This window comes from Carcharodon carcharias, chromosome 19 (genome assembly GCF_017639515.1).
Source record: "Carcharodon carcharias isolate sCarCar2 chromosome 19, sCarCar2.pri, whole genome shotgun sequence".
Lineage (NCBI taxonomy): Eukaryota > Metazoa > Chordata > Chondrichthyes > Lamniformes > Lamnidae > Carcharodon > Carcharodon carcharias.
Window position 1 is genome coordinate 37,071,991 of NC_054485.1, and position 20,773 is coordinate 37,092,763.

Here is a 20,773-nt window from a genome sequence, read left to right on the forward strand (position 1 = left end):
TGTGAACAGACACCACCCACCACACCCCCCCTCCTTTCCATTCTCCATTATATAACAGTGGCTTCAATATTTAACCCATTCTGGGTTAACAAAGTCAGTTGATCATGTGATCAAAACTATCCTCAGCTCGCAAATTCTTTTATCCCAAGAACCAAAGAGGAACTGGTCAGTCTGCAAAGAACACAGCAAGCTACAGAAACTGCAGAAAAAGGCAGTGACCTCTATGCCTTTTAACAAACTGGAGACTGCTACATCTCAAAGTCTCTCATCCATTCCATTTCAGAGTCCACTAGCACAGAAGCGTGACCCCCTGGCAAGAAAATGACCAAGTAATCAATTTTGTGGTCTGCTGAGAAAACCATCTCTTTGAGAGAATCCTGCAACAACACAGATACATGACTCCAGCTATTGAAACCACCCAGCTCATCCTTTCAAAGTGAACCACCTTCTTCAATGGGCCCGCAGCGACTGTTTTTCCAACAACAAGCCAAACGCGTGAACTATTCTTTTGTTTACAACTTATAAATGTGCACGATCCTCTTGAACTGTATCTTTCTCAAGTATTTGTGTGAGTGTGTGAATGAGTAACATTTAGACTTTCCTGGTGAATGTGTGAATAAATAATCCTCTTATTTAAACCCATGAAAGCTTGCTGCAGAGTATTTAAAAATTGACCACACACTGAGGGGTTGAGAAACATACCGATCTTACTTTCCCAACACACTGACTAGTAAGGGAAAGGGGACAAGGGTTTCAGTTCTCTACTGTCCTTGTCCATAACCATGATTTCAATATGCAGCTATACACAGAAATATTACATCATTTACAACATTGTCCAATGCACTGAACCCCTGCCTGAGCCTCTGACCTATAGGAGCGACCAGCCAGGATCTGTCCGATAGACTTCGTAGTTAAGCAATATCATCAAAGCTCTGTTGCAGTCTGGACTCCTCCATACTACACAAAGTTTCAAAGTCTGATGCAATGGCTAGAATCCTGGGTATGCATCACTCCTGGCAAATGACTCTCAGGTTAGTTTTAGTTTCTAAAGTTATGGGCTCCTTTCATTCGGCTTTAGAGGAATGTTGCTAAATGTCCTTGGGAAGGTGAAAGTTGGGGGATCACTCTTGGGTCTGTATGTGTACTACGTGATGCAGTGAGTATATTATGTCCCTGCATGTGCTATGTGATATAATGGTCCAGCTGGGCTGGCTTGACTCCGGAGGCCTTTAGAAATGTTGGGCAGAACACTGATGGAGATGTCCTGCCCCCGTTTCCAGCAGATCCCATTTTGCCAGCAGGGAGAAGGGGGTGGGGTGCGATTCGGAAACCTGGACTCTGCAGGGCCATTTGAAATTAGTGCTGAGTTCAACCAGATCCCATTTTCCTTGTTCCAAGGGCCTGAACCCACAGTGTGGGAATAACAATTTTATGGCAGAGGTGTAAACACTCTTGAAGGGCAGATAAGGCTTGTTTAAGTATTGTGATCTAAAGTGATTGAAATCCCCACCCATTTAAAAATGAAAAAAAAAATAGGCTGAAGCTTTCAGTTAGCGTGAGAGAAATCAGACACCCACTATTGGACTGCATTGAATGACAGGTCATCTGGTGTATCTTATAAAAAAAATCAGTCATCTGCTTCTCCAGTTTCAATAAGCTTCAATGTTGACATTTCCCAAAGGATGTTATTACAACTGAGACTATTATGAATGCATGCCTCAGTTTCAAAAACTGTGGAACTATTTATCTTAGCAGGGGGCTGAGTTCACCGTTTGACTGACAGATTTAGGAGCCTATTGAATGATTAGCTGTCTTTGATGTGATTAATGAATATACATTTGTTTGTTTTTACAACAGATCGACAACTTAAGGGGATTTTAATTTTTTGAATCGGTTTCAATATTTTGAATGAATTTCATGAATGAGGGTTTTTTTCAGTTTCGTGTATATAAATGAGATCACCCTTAAAATGTTAGATTCTTTTTTGACCTCCTCATGGCTCTTGAGATATACTTAAAGTGGATAATAGGTGACTGGCTATGGAAGGGATGGAAGGGATATGGGGTGCCTGTAGGTGACATAGGGGGACATGGGAGGCATGGAGTAGCATGAGAGGTGGGTGGGGCATGAGGGCTAGAGGGCTGAATAGCCTTTTATAAAGCTGGCCAAAGTCTCAGAGAACCAAGCTGGACCTTCTAACTAGCCAACCTCGGCACTGGCCCACCTCCATGGCTTCCTCCAAACTGCCTCTGGAAGCGTTGGGCCTGACTCCATCCTGTCCCAACTTCCCCAAAACAAAACTATGTTGGGCAGGAGATCTTTTAAAGGGGACAGGTCTGCCAAGTCGGGAAATTTCCTGACTTGAGCTTCACGTGTCGATGGTGAAAATCCGGATGTCTCTCCATGTACGCTATTTGATACAGTTCTGCAGCAATGCCTTTAATAATTGTCCCAGGACCTCCATTTTTATAGGGATATAAAATTGGGTTCTTTTTGTCAATTTGCAATCTCTGGTCCAATGCCTTTAAACTCGACTGTTGTGGAAGGGCTAGCCATTTTAAATGTTTGGGATGTCACACTTATGGTAGTATAAGGTGTTTAGAGTGACATTGTCTTTGTGAATAGCTTGGCAAGTTCTTTGGGGAGAAGAAAATCTAGATAATGGAATTATAATAACCAGCTCACAGGATCCATTTTGACCTATTTGTCAGGTGGTTTTGATGAACTTGACAGTTAGCTGCCATGATTTTTTGATTTGGAAATATTAACTCACTAGAAGGGTGGGGGGAAGGGAGAGATATCCCTCACCTGTGCTTTATATTTTAGCAGACAGCCTTTAATAACATTAACTAATGATGATATTGAAGATTATGAAAAGATAAATTAGTGCATTATAATATGTATTTATTTAACTCATGTTTGTAATTCCCACATTTGGATAATTCCTCAATAAGAACAAAGGGAGTTTAACCCATTTCCACATCTCCAGAAAGAGTTGTGAAACTGAACAGACATGGTTTCTTTCTGCTGCGGTACTGTACTCATTATTTCATTGTAATTTGTGGGACCTTGCTGTTTGCAAATTTCCTACATGACAACAGTGTCTCGACTTCAAATATGTTCCATTGGCTGGAAAGCGCTTTGCAACCTGCTGGGATTGTGAACGGTACTATATAAATTTAGGTCCTTGCAAGTAGTACTCAGCCTTCAGTTTCTGACATGTATAACATGGGAGGTAATGAATGTGTAAACCGCCATTCTGTGGCATAGCACAAGGGAAGATCCCTCCATTGCCTCACCTCAAGATGGAGTCCCTGACTTTTTCTGCAGAAGTTTTGTTTACTAAGGTTTGTTGGGTATGATGTCATTTGGTGCCCCACCACTTGCCATTTTTAATGTGTGGGCCTAGCCAATCAGTGTTAGGGGAGTTGGCCATCCCAAAACTGCCATAATGAGTGTTGCCCAGCTATTTGGCCATAACAGCGAGGCCCAATTGCAGCTCACCTGATGTCCCCATGAGCAAAGTATCTCCAGATAGGGACAGGGAGTACAAATTCCCAGCCACACTGCAATTCCCCTCGTGGCACTCGAACTGCTGCTCTAATTGTGACCAACTGACACAACATAAGCCAGCAACTTGGAATGTTTCTAGTCTTTTTTCTAAAGGTTTCCTTAGGTAGAAACAGCATTTCTAATGCATTCCATAGTAGAGCTGCCTAAACTTATTTTATGAACATACTTCCCATAGGACTCTCAATCCTGAATGATTCACAGACCATAGTAAAATGGACACCCCAGCATCAAGTAATCAAGTCTGAAGCCCATGCCAATGCTATTTTTGCTATGACAGAAGTTTATAGAAATTGCAGCACAGAAGGAAGCCATTCAACCGATCACGCAAGAATGAAATCATTAACATAGATGTATGTAAACTAGTGCAGTCCCTGTGTCAAGGCAGACAGCATATGAATACACACAAGACATCAGCTACCATGTTTGGCTGGCTCCTATTTTCACAGAAAACAGCCTGAAGGAACACCTAGACCCAGACAGCCCTGGATGACCCTGTGCACCCCCAACTGAAGATGAGATACTGACATGTTTCCTGTCCCCAGGGAGAGCCTTAAGGACCTATTCCACACTTCAATCCAATTGAATATCATTTGTATTCAGCACATTCATCTGACTTCTGTGCGTTTGATTTTATTGCTTTAAAGGAACATTGCCCTCCAGAAGCACCATCCTGCAAGCCATAAATTTCTGATGTAAACTCTATAGCATCAAACTTGGCATCAGACGGTGAGCCTGATGTGAGCTTTAACATGGCTATTTTTGAACAGTCTAGGTGCAAAGCCTATACAGAAGCCTAAGTGTGTCCCTATTCTGAAACACACTATTATGGACATGTGAGGCTATTTAGAGCTTCTTACCAATGTTATAATTACACTTTCCTTCACAGCAGGATGAGCTCTTTATTATGGTTCTGTTGTGATTTTGGTATCCATTGTACAGAAAATGTGTACCCAAGTTTTTTTTTCTATATTCATTCATATCTGTAGTCAGATTGACTTAGTTCAGATTCCAGCTCTTTTTTTCTTACCATCATTCTCAGATTAAAGTCACTTGCAATAAATTAACATCAACATGCTTCTTTGTCTGTGTTCACTGAATTTTACACAGCTAGCGTTAATGGCATTGTTTGGAAAACAATTTGGGAAGGTTTACTGAATCTGATCTTATGTGAGGGCTGAATTAATATACATAGTTAATGTTAAATCAACCCTTGGTTTCTAACCATACATCTCCACAATTAATACCCCTCACTCTTGGGCTCATGAGCCCACTGATGTCAACATCAGAAAAAAAATACAAAATCAAAATACATGTTAATCTTAGCTCTTTGCAGTTGTTTCATTTTAGAGTGTCCTGGTATTAAGACTTTTGAGCAGCACAGTTAGGGAATGGTTTTATTCTGAATATTTGCCTATTATCCATGATCCTATTTAATTCTTTCTCCGTCCTGCAGATTTGCTAGTCTTCCTGCTATTCCAAGCTCTGCCCCATACCCGGTTACACCTCTGCTGCTGCGGCGACAGTTACAGCATTTTAGATTTGACATTGCAGCAATGATTTGGCGTCGGGACACTACGATTGGTCGATTACCTTCATGTATCATTCATTTCAGGTGGGGTTCATTAGTCTGCACACTGTTCGGACAATGAGGGATTACACTTGCATGCTTTTCACATGCTGAATTCTAACAGTGTTCCGGAAGTGGTGAGTACATAAATATGGGCAATGTAACCTTCCTAACAGAGGAAGCTGATATCATCCAGTGTTAGCAGGTGTGTGCTGTCTGCTTTTCCATGAAATGTGGGGATCTGGCTTTGAGAGCAAGCTACCCATAAATTGTTAAAATGGGAACTGGGGACCTAAAGCTTTTATATAGGAATGGAGACATTAGTTGCTCAAGTTTAACTTTCATCAGCAGCAAAACAATAATCTAAATTCTACCTGTGATCACACTACTGCCCTATGCTTTATCCACATTTGGGACATAGCAAAATTGCAATCTTCATCCACAAGTAATAAATCCCACAGAGAAAACAATACATATTTTATTGACCCCAAAACTCTATGGGCCTGAGACCTAACACTGGCATAGACTGGTTGGGCTGAATGACCTGTTTCTATGCAGTATATCCTATGTAACAACTGGAAACAGCAGTCAAGGCTCTACCCAGAATGCACCACAGGAAGAGGCAACAATGCAGCCCCCTGGTGGAAAAATAGGACAACACTACAAGAAAGATGCTTCCCTATCTCATCAGGCAATACGCCTTTTATGAAATAATTTGTTTTAATTTATTAGCATTTACTACCCTTAAAAGTCACATCAGCATCCCATAAACCTGGGAAAGTATTTTTTCTTTCTCTTTTTTCATACGCTCAGCCTGAAAATCTGAAAGTCCAAAATAAATCACCATTCAAGCGATGTTGCAATGCACTAACAAAAGTGATATTTAGCTCCTGCACGCCAGTAATTCCCTTTAAAGATGATTTTATATTGTTATTGTTTAAGCCTGGGTTCTAGGAGACTGCCATCCATGAACCAGGTTACATTGCTAAATCCAACACTTTTATCCAACTAGATTCATAGGCCTACAAAAAACTCAGTCTGTTGGTCAGTCACTAAGAGAAAGCAACTGCTCTTGGATGTGGGTCCCCTAGGATCCAAAATAAAACAGAACCAGTATAAAAGTAATTTAAAGTTACTGTGACTCAGCTGCTTTTAGGTTTAGTGCAATTCATACGGCTAACTCACTAGAACAGTGAAGATCCATTCCTTTTAAACCACATTATTCTCAGTTGCTGCTCTTAGCAAAGCTGGGGGGTCATCACTATCTGTGCGGATCCACTTGTAGGGGCTGGTGCCACAACCGAGTACACAAGCTGCTTCACTTTCCAATCACTTTACAGGAACATTTGTACTGGTAAGTTTGTAAGTTTTTCACTTTAAGGTGTCAAAGCTGTGTAACCCTGATATATGGCTCTGCTGGCTATCTATTGCATAATAATAAAGTGACATATTTTAATAATTTCAGAAGCTTTCCAACATCTCTGATTGATGGAAACATTTCACATAAAGAACAAGGGCTGAGATGTGCTAGAGTATTTAATGTATTTGAAGACTTTGACAATGAACTGCAGGATCAATATACAAGAAACCTTGAGGATGTGTTTTACCCTCAAACACATTCCTAACTGTTCAATTTAAAAATACTTTTTCTTGTCTTTATTGCGCTTTTCAATTGGATTTGCAGCGGATGTTTCTGTTACTTTTATTCATTTCTACCGTCATGATCGATGATTTTCTTTTCTACTTAACTCCAAATTATATAGCAGGTTTTACAACAAGTATTAGATCAGGGTTATAACGAGGTTGGCTGCCAAGATGAGAGGGTTTAATGAGGAATAAAACATTGGATAAAAGGGCAGTTTCTCTCCTGTGCTTAATTTACAAGTCTTTCACTTGTAAGTGCACAGAACGACCCACACACCCTGCTCAGCTTCTGGAAGACCCTTAACTACTCAATTAAATAACATCAAATGAGCTAATTACCATAGGTGTGCAGAAATAAGCTACAGTACAACTTTATTTAACTCTTTGCTTACTGATTATAATACACCTTTTATTTACAGAGTAGCAACAGTTTTTGTAAATAATCTAATTTTCTTTTAGCAATGTCCATTAGGATGTGAACTATCATCAGGGTCTGGGATTTCACATGGACTCTCATACATAGAAAAACTGCAAAGCTCGTCCAACAGTTTTGAATAGTTTCAAAATAGCTCAGACTGCCCGTGAAAGCTAATAATTCAATAATGGCACACAGTATGAGTTTATGTCATGTGAAAGACAATGGCTTTGTATGAGCAACAGCCCTTTCACTTCCATCAGAGGGGAAAAGATCCAAGTGTATGAATGGGCAAAGGGGAAATCTAAATGTTGCTGTTGTGTTTCTGGAAGTCAGAGGTCATTCACTTTGGAAATCAGAATGATATGGATCAGGGTATTTTCTAAATGGTGTGAAGCTGGGACTTGCAGAGAAGCAGAGGCTTTTAGGAATCCATGTATGGAAATCATTAAAACCTATTTGTGAGTAGGTACAAAAAAAAATTGATGTAATGTTGGCCTTTATCGCAAGGGGGCTGGAGTTCAAAGGGGTGGAAGTTAGAATACAATTGTAGCAAGCTGTGGTTAGATACCATTTAGAGTACTGTGCTCAGATCTGGGCACTGCATCTTAGCAAGGATATATCAGCCTTGGAGGGGGTGCAGCACAGATGCTGGGACTCAAAAGAGTTAAATTATGAGGACAGGTTGCATGGACTAAGCTTGTATTCCCTTGAGTATAGAAGATTAAGGGGTGAATTAATTGAGGTGATTAAGATGATTAAAGGAGTTGATGTGATACATAGGGAGAAACTCTCGAAAGAGTTGCATAGGGAGAAACTATTTAATCTGGTGAGATAGTCGAGAACAAGAGGACATAGCCTTAAAGCTAGAGCTAGGTTGTAGAGGGATGATGTCAGTAAACAATTCTTCACACAAGAGACAGTGGAGGAACTCTCATCTCGAGATACTATGGTAGCCATTTCAGTTGAAATTTTCACAACAGAGATTGATAGAATTTTGCTAAGGATGTGTATTAAGGGTTAAGGAGCCAGGGTGGATAGGTGGGGGTTGAAGGTACAGATCAGCCATGATCTAATTGTAATGATGGAACAGGCTTGAGGAGCTCAATGATCTACTCCTGTTCCTGTGTTCCTCTCTATACTGGTTGGAGGCCCCTGCTGTTAGGTTATGATACTAATTGGCATACTAGGTGCTAAGCAACACAGCCAGTGATCTTAACAAGGGTCCTTGCTGTTCACTTGGTGAAAAGTCTTTTTGGAGACTTTTTTAGAACCAGGAGCCGCATGAATATGGAAAACCAGTTTACAGATGTCACACTTTCCATGGCCCAACAGAAGCAAAACTAAACCTAAAATGGAATACATTTTATGATGCTATCTAAGCCCTGTGTTAATGCCTCTTACTGGAGAGATGGCGCACTGTACATTTTACCTCAGTAAATTGTCAATGCTAGACTGTGGGAAAGCAACAATAATCGATATGTAACAGTTATACAAAAATTACTCTTAATGCTGTAAATTATGCTGCAAACACTGTGGATTGCTGCTACAATATTTATTGTGATTAATTCTCACCAGTATAGACAATTTTGCAGCAGTATATTTTAAAATTAGCAAACCTCAGTGAATGAACAAGGCCTGTGGTGCTGAACAATGTCAGTAATAGAAAAGATTTGGTAAATCAGGGAGTGATTAATAGGTGACATCAAGTTAGGGATTTAAAAGTCAGTTAATTGTAGCTTATTAGCTTTAAAAAAAATCTATCATGTAAAGCAAACAGAATATTCAATCCAGTATAAACGGTATCCTCTATCCATTTTCCCTAGTTGCTATGATTCAAAGTGGCTCCAGTATGCAAAGGGTTAGTAGGTGCTGCAGGCCCTGATGACAACTGAATTAGTCATGGGATCACAGAGCTGTGATGCTGAGCACATTCCTCAATGATTCACCATGCTCTGCTGGCACTGGGGAGGGACGTGAGGGGCGGTGGGGTGTTGTGAAGTCTTCCAGTCAGGGACAGATGGCATCCCTTGGAGGCCAGTCCGAGTCCCAGTTTTCACCTGCAGCCCTCATGGGAAAATCTCCTAGTGCACAGCTGCTAACTGAGAACCAAGGAATTCTTCAGAAAAGAAGCCCAGTTAGGGGTCAGGCGACTGTACCACTGTTCAGAGCAGAGGAAAGAGAGGGAATAAAGGAAACTGAAACACAGGTGAATAAAAATAGAGCATCATTTTAAATGTTACTTTGTGCTTTCCCACTGACACCCGACAACCCCACCATCTCACCCCCCTCCCAACTAACCAACCAACAAACCCCAATTTTTTTTTGAAAAGCAGAGCAGGGAAATAAAATTATGTTCTCCAGCATTGTGAATGCTAACTTAATATGTCAATTTATCATTTGCCAAAACAAATGATTAAAGCCTGATTATAAAGTAAAGAATATAGCTTCACACATTACCAAATGCTTCGATATGAGTTATTTATGTGTATTATCTATGATCAGGCACCAGGCGGAGTTAGTTTTCAGGGTTAAAGCATGAAACCTTTTTTATTGAGTTGTTGATGAATGGATTTATTACATATGAGCCCCAATAACTCTTAGATGTTTTAAGATGTCCGGTCTACGCCTCTGTTTGCAAGCTTTCTATAGGTTCTTATTTTATATGGTGATGTTAAAAATGTTTGGAAACTGACACAAACTAACATCCATCTCATTTTGCTGGAACTATGCTACTTGTGGAGGTTGGGAGAGATAAACTTAGGGAAGGAATGAAAGACAGAGCCGTGGGTCTCCCAAAAACAGCCAGGCTGCTACTCCTAAACCATGGAATGAACTGTACTGGTGATGCCTTGTGTATAAATGCAGCCTTTCCCTTCAATGAGATACTGAACTGATTCTTTTAGATGCCATTCAATAATAAATAATTGCAATATAATTAGTCAAATGCAAAGCTTTTAAAAAGTCAGTTCACTTGAAGCTTTTTCCATTTCAGATTACAAATTAATGTAATATGACATGCATATAAAGGGTCTTATTATTATCCACTTGAATTGCAAGTCAAACACAGAAAAATTCCCTGTGAAGCAGACTATTTGTTCCACACTTTACCAGCCAATTAACCCTGATTTTAAACTAAGCAAATCCCCCCATTGTAGGTTAAACAATTCTATTGAATATGAAGTGTTCTGTATGAAATATCACTCTCAATACTTTTGTCATTAATATCATTTTTGTTTTGAGGTGCCAAACATCAACGATTGAGATTGGCCCAAACTTCCAAACTGTGGACATCCTGAGGGAAGTAGTCAGGATTAAAGAAGTTTATAGAAATCATAGAAATGTAGAGAGATGGAATGGAACACTTTAGAAATCTGATTATTTATGTAATGTGTGATATAATGAGCTGATCTGCCCCATAGACCTTTCCACATTGCTGCATGATGAGAGATACTCAAAGATTTCATAATAAGGGCTGGTGTTACTCAACAACCTGCAAAACATTACATAACAAGAAAGAATGGAAAATACTCCCCACTCTACATATTAATATGGATAGAAGATACCATGCTCTCTCCACATTGGAAAGTTGGAAAAAATCTCCTCTCTCAAAGTATTATAAAATATTTACAGCACAGAAATAGGCCATTTGTCCCAAAGGGTCTGTGCCAGTGTTTATGCTCTAATGTGAGCTTCCTTCTACCTTTTTTCATCCAAGCCCATCAACATACCCTTCTAATTCTTTCTCATCGCTTCAATGGATGAGTGTTTAGCAAAAAGACCAGGTTACAGTCTAGACTGGTATTGTCTCATGTGTGATGTTAGGCCAAGTCTCAATTTGCGTAACTGAATGCAAATACTGCACATGCAGTCAATGTTGGAGGGATGGATGGAGGCATTGTCTTTGCTCCACACTCGCTTATTCTGGAGGCATTTGACTCTATTGTCCTCAGATGTTAAAATTGCTTGATGACAGAGACTTCTCCATTTGCATCCATATGCTTATCTAGATTCCCTTTTTAAATGCATCTATGTTATTTGACTCAAGTACTCCCTGTGGCAGCAACTTCCACATTCTAACAACGACCTGGGTAAAGAAGTGTCTCCTGTATTCCATATTGGATTTGTTGATAATTATTTTGTATTTATATCCCCTTCTGATCTCTGCTGCAAATAGAAACAAACATCAGGTGGAATGTTTAACTGATGATCCCAAAAACAACAGGATCTCTAGTAGTCCCTCCAACCTGGAGACAGTGCACCAAGAGGGTGGGGAAGGTGACAAAACAGTTTCAGGTGCCAAACCTCACACTCTGACTTTCTGATCATTCTCCTGCACAACATTCCTCAGAACAACATACCTTTTAGCTCCACTCCTTCCTCTCTCCAGGCACCTCAAATCCCTGTCTGACTAACTGTTATGACGAGGTGAGGAGGGATAGGATGATTTTCTTCCTTTCCCATTCTTTGAGTGCTACAGCTTTTCTTCTAAAGGATATGCTTGCCAATTTGTGAGTGTTTAACTGTTTACATGCTGGGACTGTAAAAGTCACATCCTGACCAGCTTCCTTGCAGGTTTTTTAAAAAGAGAGAATGGTATTTATTGTATGTAACCTGGTCTAATAAAAATAATAAAAGTGCTCCGACTTCATTAATAGACAAGTGCACAAGCATACATACACCAACCTACACACGTAAGTTACAGAGCGGGAGGATAGATTAAGCAGTCTTTTTAGTGTCCAATAAAATTTAAAGATTTACAGGTTTTGTAGACTGATGACTTGAATGGTTTCAGACTGAGCTTAACTGTTACTCTGGATTCTGCTTCAGAATGATTTAAATATGTTGGCAGGCGATTTATACCTTATGGAGTCAGCAGCTGCTGGGTTGGTTCTCAAAATTCTGCCTGTAGGTGGGTGATTGGTTGAACAGCTGACAGGTCTCAAACTTGCAAGTTGGATGGAGAGGGAGAGTGGCCCACTCGGGTTCTGTTCCTTCAGCATCTCTTATGCTTCTGTCCTGCGATCTGGAGAAAGCAGTCTCTTAAAACAAATGAGGGTTAGTGGGCTGATCACAAGATCTCCTGTTCCCAACTGACACGTTACCCAAACATGGTCATGGCTAGTGCATTCCAGGTGTATGATTTTGACTTGATTAGATTATGGCTGGAAGGGTTCCAATCTCAACCAAAGTCCATTTCTGAAGTGATTACATCTAATGGCTTGTTTCAGAACTGGATGTTCTGTGAATGGATCAGGAGATGTGGATCTTTCACATTCCTCTAGGATGGTTATCTTCAATAGGTTCTTACAGATAGAGTCAATCCACTTAAATGGTCGGTTTCACTTGTGTTTTATTAAGGACTCAAGTATGATTTGGGCTACCTTTTGCAAAATTGCCTGTTTGAAGGTGAATGAAGAAACTGCTGCAGCGTGAGTTTCAGGCATTTCCTCAGATTTTCTGCAGCCTTGCTTGAGGTCCTCTTGGTAAAGGTCGAGAGAGAAGGCAAGTTCTCTTTATAGACAGTGGCAGGATGATCTTGAAACCCAGATGCACTGGGAATGAAGGACAGCCACTGATTAAAACTATTAGCAACCTACTAGTTTCCAAGTTACGTACAATAAATACTACCCTCTTTTCTTTTAAAAAAAACTTACAAGGAAACTGGTCAGGATGTGACTTTTACAGTCACAGCACGTAAACAGTTAAACACTCACTGAATTGGCAAGCATATCCTTTAGAAGAAAAGCTGTAGCACTCAAACAAAGAGTGGGAAAGGAAGAAAATCATTCTACTCCTCCTCACCTCATCATGATGGTTAGTCAGACAAGGATAGGAGGTAAAAACAAAAAACTGCGGATGCTGGAAATCCAAAACAAAAACAGAATTACCTGGAAAAACTCAGCAGGTCTGGCAGCATCGGCGGAGAAGAAAAGAGTTGACGTTTCGAGTCCTCATGACCCCTTGACAGAACTAGGTCTAGTTCTGTCGAAGGGTCATTGGGACTCGAAACGTCAACTCTTTTCTTCTCTGCCGATGCTGCCAGACCTGCTGAGTTTTTCCAAGGATAGGAGGTGCCTGGAGAGAGGAAGAAGTGGAGCTGCAAGGTACCTTGTTCTGAGGAGTGCTGTGTAGGAAAATGCTCAGAAAGTACTATTTAACCCTGAACTGAGTTTCTGACCCCATAATCTTCCCGGACCACCTATTGCATAAAATAGTTTTGCCTCCTCCCCTGCCTCAGTTCATCTATCGATGCTTTTGCTATCTCTAGACTTAACTATTCCAGTCATCCCTTAGAACTATTCGCCACCTCCCCCATCCCCCCAGGAGGCTGGAATGCAGAAACCCCACCCCGAACCCAGCCCTCATGATTTTCACAGGACAGGGAATGGGGTTGGGTTGAAATTTGCACATCCATAGTTCATGGAGGCAGCTACACGTGTCAAAATGTAGCCACCTTCAGTCTGATCTGATTTTCACAAGGGGAGCATGGAAATATGATATGTGAAGATTAGACCTAGTAGGGGAGGATCTAAATTTATCAGAGCTCTTTGGATAGGTTGGGTACCCTTTTGGAGAGGTAAGGTACTCTTTTTAATGTGGTCCCAGAATACTTTTTGAAGAGGCCAGGTGCACTTTGTGATTGTTACAGTTAGAAATGAACGTGCATAAAAAGTGGATAAACTCATTGGAACTGACAAAGGAGCTGTCTGGCTATGAAGGCAATTAAATCTCCTGCCCTTTAAATATTTGAAGAAAATTGTCTGTAATATTGGAAAAAAAACAGTGTTTGCTATTTCACTTTGTCTGTTGACATAAGCCTGATGGTTATGATACAGGATTAGTGCTGCATGACTGATTTCATTATCATAGTGGGGTGTCTGTCAGTTCACTGTTTGATCGACAGCTCCAAGTGCTTATGAGGTCTTTGAAATGGGACTATGAATACAAATGCTTGTTTTTATAAGGGACTAAAGGGAGTTAAATATAATGAATGGGTTTTTATCAGTGAGAGTGTTTTTTAAAAATACTGAATTTATCAGTAAATACTTAAGAAATGTATTTAATCTCAGCTTGGATCCTGAGGTCTGCCCATGTGGATACAGGCTGGGTTGGCACAGAGGGTGTCAGGGCTAAGGGTGGTGTATGGGGGGCATGGGTTAGCATGTAGGGTATGGAAGGACAATGGGAGTGGGTGGTAGGGCTTGGTTGGCATGGAGCTTATGAGGGGCCTTGGGGCTGGGTGGAGGGGCATTAGATGGCATGTGTTTGCATGGGGAGGATGTGGGAGGGTGAGGCTGTGTGAGGGGTGAGTACTGGAGGGCTTTTTTTTGTTTCATTTATTTTCACAGCTGGAGCAGTGTGTCGGAACACTTAAGGCCAGGCCTTTCACCCATTCCCCCTCCAGACCAGGCAGCCCCTGTGGCTGAGTATGAATTCTTTCCGGGGTCAACCACCACTACTCTTGTTACACCCCACACACCTCACCCACTACTATTCCCATTGCATCCCAACACCCCTTGGAATTATCCCAAATCTGCACACCTGATGTAAGAATGAAAATTCAGGCCTGAGTTTCCTGCAGACTATGTCCCTGACAGCAGTAATGTCGAACTGCTAGTCCTCCAGTAAAAACACTACACCTCAAGCATGCCATATGCTAGATTGACATCCATGAACCCAGTCACTGCCAGCATTAAAACAAATCCAGATCTGTGCAGATCCATTGTAAATAAAAACAGCCATCAGAGATACGAAAGCTGTAATATGATGTGGGGGTTCAGATGAGGACTATAAACTGCCTAAAATTGGCTCTGATGATTTACTGCATTGGAACCACTCCCAGATCAATCCTGCTCACTTCTGTTTTACTCACCTTTTTAAAAATCCTCGCACAGATGAACGAAAATGACATGACTCCCACAAAACTAGAGAGTGACTTTATTTGACTTTGTTTAACCATAGCAACAACTGTGTATGTTGTCTGTACTGCTATGCAATGTCATAAGACCATAAGAAATAGGAGCAAGAGTAGGCCATTCAGCCATTCGAACCTGCTCCACCATTCAATAACATCATGGCTGATGTAATTGTGGCCTTAACTCTACTTTCCTGCCTGTCCCCCCAGAACCCTTCATTTTCTTGTAGATCAAAAATCTGTCCAGCTCAACCTCAAATATATTCAATGATCCAGCCTCCACTGCTCACTGGGGAAGAGAATTCCAAAGACTAACAACTCTCTGAGAGAACAAATATTCCTCCTCATCCATCTTAAATGGGAGACCCCTTATTTTTAAGCTCTGCCCCCTAGTCCTAGATTCTACCACAAGGGTAAACATCCTTCCAGCATCCACTCTGTGAAGCCCCCTCACAATCGTATATGTGTCAATAAGATCACTTCTCAATCTTCTAAACTTGCTCAACCTTTCCTCATAAGGAAACTCCTTCATCCCAGGGATCAACCTAGTAAACATTCTCTGAACTGCTTCCATTGCAAGTATATCGTTCCTTAAATAAGGAGATCAAAATTGTACACAGTATTCCAGGTGCAGTCTTAGCAATGCTTTGTAGAGTTGTAGCAAAACTTCCCTATTTGTATTCTCCATCCCCTTTGCAATAAAGGCAACTTTCCATTACTTGCTGTAACTGTATGCTGACTTTTTATGATTCACATTCAAAGTCACCCAGATCCCCTTGTACTGCAGCATTCTACAATCCTACTCAATTTAAATAGTACTCTGCTATTCTTCCTGAAAATGTGGACAACCTCACATGTTCCCACATTATGCTTCATTTGCCATTTTTTTTTACTCACTCACTTAATCTATTTCCTTTTGCATCCTACTCACAACTTGCTTTCCTACCTATCTTTGTGTCATCAACAAATTTGTCTACAATACAATCTGTCCCTTTATCCAAGTCATTAACATCAATTGTAAATAATTGAGGCCCCAGCACTGATCCCTGATCCAATCGTTACAGTTTGCCAATCTGGCAGGCAGCATTGCCATTGTGAGTAGTGAGGAGTTTAGGAGTTTAGGAGTTTGCTGCTGGTTGCTTATTTGAACTTGACAGCTTCATCTCTGTTCTCAGCTTCAGGTTTAGCATTTCCATGCTTCATTGCAGGACCCACTGGTGTCTCCAAGGCCCCCGGAGATTTTGACCGTGTGGACCCTTCCAGGTAGCAGACAGCCTTCTGTTACCCAGGTAACAGGGATTGTAGTCTCTGCTGGTAGCACCTCCTCTGAGGAGGAAGAGAGGGGCAGAAGGGAGAGGAGGCCAGGTGTCCTAATGCAGCTTCCTGGGGAGCAACCTGTGGGAGGAGAGGCACAAGCACAAGGGGCGCAGGGCCAGCAGGTAGTACAAGGCATAAGGGGCCGCAGAAGACGCCAATATCCTGCTGCCAGGGTTTACAGGCAACGATGCAGCTACCTCAATATGTTTGAGGTGCAATGCCGAAGGAGGCTCCACCTCTCCAGGGAGACCTCCATTTGTCTGATGATTGGGCCTGAGATCTGCTCCAACTGTATAGTGGACACCCTATGCCAGTGGCTCTGAAGGTCACGTTGCCTTAAACCCCTTTGCCTCCTGCTCTTCCAGGGGTCAGTGGGGGATCATTGTGGAGTGTCCCAATCAGCTGTCCACAGTTGTGTCAAGCTGGTGATAGAAGCTCTATTCAGGTGGGTAATGACATTATTCATTTCCATATGGACGAGGCCAGCTAGGCTAGTGAACCAGAGGACACGGATTCTGCAAGTCTGTGCAAGGTACCCTGGCAGCTCCCATGACACTTATATTCTCATTCACTCCCAGGTGCCGAGGATATTCAGTGCTCTAGCCTGACTGGATGGATGGCTGCTGGGTGACAAGGGCTATCTGTTGAAAAGGTGGCTTATGACACCTCTCTGCCACCTAAGAACAGAGGCACAGCAATGTTATAATACGAGTCATGCCTCACAGGGGTAGTGATTGAGATGACGATAAGTCTTCTGAAGATGCACTTCTGATATCATGCACCATTCAGGGGGAGCATTACAATACCCCCCAGAGTAGGTGTCACTGATAGTGTTTGCATGCTGGGCTCTCCACAATCTGCCACTGGAGGAAGAGGATCTTGATGCAGCTCCACAGGCCACAGGGGATGAATCCTGTAGTGAGTCAGAAGAAAAGCACAGTGAGGAGAATGCTGAGAGCGTGGAGGCAGACTCTGTCTCCTTTAGGGAGACAGGGATGCCTTGATCCAACGCTCCTTCAGCTGGGCTGCCAAATATCTGCTTCTACCTCATGCCAGGGCTACTGCCTCCATCCCGGATTCTGGAATGACCCTTTCCTTTGAACCCAAAGTCTGCTCAGTGCCCATGCAATAAAGTTTAGAGCCACTCACGTCCAGCATTACATAGCAGCATACCCTGCACCAAAAATAAAAAGGTGAAGTATACTCAGGCCATTACGACAAAAATAAAATTTATCTCATTTTCACAATCCAAACAAATTAACATAACCTTCTCTGGTGTTCAGTTCAACACCAGTGAACATAAACAAAACATTACGAACAAAAGATCACCCATGACCAGTCCCTATGTTCATGGTGCCTTAAACTTACATTTATGAGTGCTACGTCTTGGTGTGCACCCACACACTGCCCCCACTCCCACCCCCCCCCCCCCCCCCCCCCCCACCCTGCTGACTCTGTAGTCTTGTTGGCCTTGTTGGCTTTGATGACCTTGGCAGTCGTCCTGTAGCCAGTGGAGCCTGTGCTGGTCCTGCCTGGGAGGGAGCAGCCAGTGCCAAGGCTGGCATCGCCTCAGTCATCGCAGCCTCATCATATGCCATGGTCACTGGTAGATGGGTGGAAGAGCCACTGCCATCATCCAGAGTGCCCTGCAAAGAGCCTGCAGAAATGACAAGCAGCTTGTGTGCTAACATGAGGTTGCTCTGGACCTCCCTGCTCACCATTGATGGACGGGCACCTAACTGGGATATTGGGTGCCTCATCCATCTCCCGCACTGGCACTGACCACCTGAGGTTGTTGCCTGTGTGAGGGCTTGCAGGTCTGAGTGCAACCCCAGGTAATCCTCATTTTGTCCCTTGACCTGCTTCTCCATGAAAGTCTTTCAATGGAGGAGGCAGTGCACTCGACCATGAGGGTCAGCACAGTGCTTATGCTCTGCATGGACTCCTCCATAACAGAGAGCATGGTATGCATGCCCTCATGGATCTCCGTCTGATCCTCCCGGACATCCCATTGGACCTCCAGCATCTGCCATCTAATGGACGACTCCAGAGGCTCATCATCTGCCTTCGGCTCAGCATCGTCCTGGTTTCCAGCAGTCCTCCGACTGCCGGCGCCCTGAGCACTCTCTGCCTCCACCTGCTTCTCAAGCAAGTGTGAAGTGCCCTCGCTGCTGTGTTGTAGCTGAAGATCTGAGGCCCACCGAGGTGCTGGTATTTGGGCTGCTGCCTGGTTCAGAGCGCTTGTGACCCAGGTGCATCTGAGGCCCAGCATCCTTTGGCCTCATAGATGACTCTTGGGGTCCTGCATTCGAGTGCTTGCTGGTGAATCCGTGACCTCTCTGATTTGTTATGGCTGGTCTTCTCCTGAAAGGACAGAGCAGCATTGACTAGTCCACTCTCTACCTGCAGTGGCATTGCAGTTTGGCTAGCCCCATCTGAGGAGCACCTGGCAGGGCAAATCCGAGCCGTGGCCCTTTAGTCGCAAGGCACTCAGTCCAAGCAGCCAGGGCTCGCCCCCTTGGCCAGCTCCAGCGTCATTGACAGTTGGCACTCAGACTCTAACATCCCTGAGAGGCTTAGGGGGACGGCCACTTCACCACACCGATCCGTGCCAACATGGGACTCACCCTTCCCGAGCACAGCAGGTTGTTGAACATTTTGTGATACTGCACCCATGTGCACCGCACAGCATCGTGGCTGCTGACCTGCGCTGCCACCTCCTCCCAAGCTTTCTTTGTCAGGTGCGGTGGACTCCTCCCTCCATCTCTGGGGTGAAGGTGCCCCTCCTGCAGCCACCTACTCCAAGAGGACCGCGAGGCACTGATCCAAAAACAGGGAGAGGGTGGGGGACCAAGTGCCCAGCTAACCTACTGTCCCAACTGATGTCTCCAGCCTATAGTTGAGGCCATAGCTTTGTTTTTAAGCATGCAGAAAATATGTTCTACCCTGGCAGCCTTCAAGAAGCTGTGCTTTTAAACTGTCCACCAGGTCTCCATTGCACCTGGTACCCGACAGGCCCCCGGCCCTGCCCGGCTCTTCCTGACCATTGGGAAAATGTGTTTCATGCTGGGTGGGCCTTAATGGCCAGCCAGCATGAAATTGCGATCGGGGCCAATCACGGGCAGGGGCCTGTTTCCCTACCGGACCTGGGCCTGCTGATTGCACGTGCCCACTAAGGGAAAAATTCAGGCCCCTCTGTACTTGTTCAGTACCCTCTTATGTGTCACCTTATCAAATGCCTTTTGGAAATCCAAATACTGTACATTTACTAACACCCTGTTATCCACCCTGCTCGTTACATCCTCAAAGGTCTCTAATAAATTTGTCAAACACAATTTCCTTTTCACAAAACCATGTTGACTCTGCCTGATTGTATTATGGTTTTATAAATGTACTACTACTACCTTTTCTGCTTTAATCTTTCCCTCTGTTGTGAATTTTGACATTTACACCGACTCCTGTCCCACCTGTTTAAAAATAACATTGAACCAAAAATTACAAGAAACATTTTTTTTCCCCTTGATCAGTGCACATGTCTGCAGAGCAGGACCCTGTGGAGTACTTTTTCCTCTTCAATTATACTGGATACACATTAAGTAAAGAGAAATTGAAATTTCCAATAACACGCTTGGGGCCGGCACACCAAGGATTGGGCTGTCCCTGACTAAAATCACAAACGCTGACAGGCCTGGAAATAAACTAGTGATCCTGAGCCCTGGAGGTGGAGGAGAGGCCTCTTGGTGTTTCCATTCACAGGCCCAGGGCCAAGACCCCTCTCACCCTCTATCTCCACATGTCAGTGGAAACTTCTGTTATGTCTTGACCCATGTCCAAATAAAAAGCAAGCTGCCTGTACATATCAAGCCGAGAATAAACTGGCCCGAGACAAAAATAATTTATTTTGGCCGTGTGATTTTTAACTAGAATTTATCCATTGACAAGTTACACACTCATACTTTTGTTACAGTTCCAGTCATATATCCTGTAAGATATTCTTGAAATGTTTGACTTTCATGTTATGTTTTTATAGTCTGGAATATAATAAAGTTATTTAAACAGGAGGTGTTTTGATATGTATGCAATAATCATGGAAATGCTTTGTATCTCACCATTGAAAGAAATATTGTCCTACAACCTTTTCAAACTTCAAAGATTTCTTTCATGCCTTTTTGCATCGTTATTTTTAATAATTGCAAAAGAATATTGTGTACACTTTTTTCACCTGCTATGCATTTGCACCACTAACTGCTCTTAAAATGTGAATTACACAATGTCACCTACAGTATTCAACATGCTTGGCAACGATGAGTGGATGTAAAGAGTTAGACTGCCTTGCTTT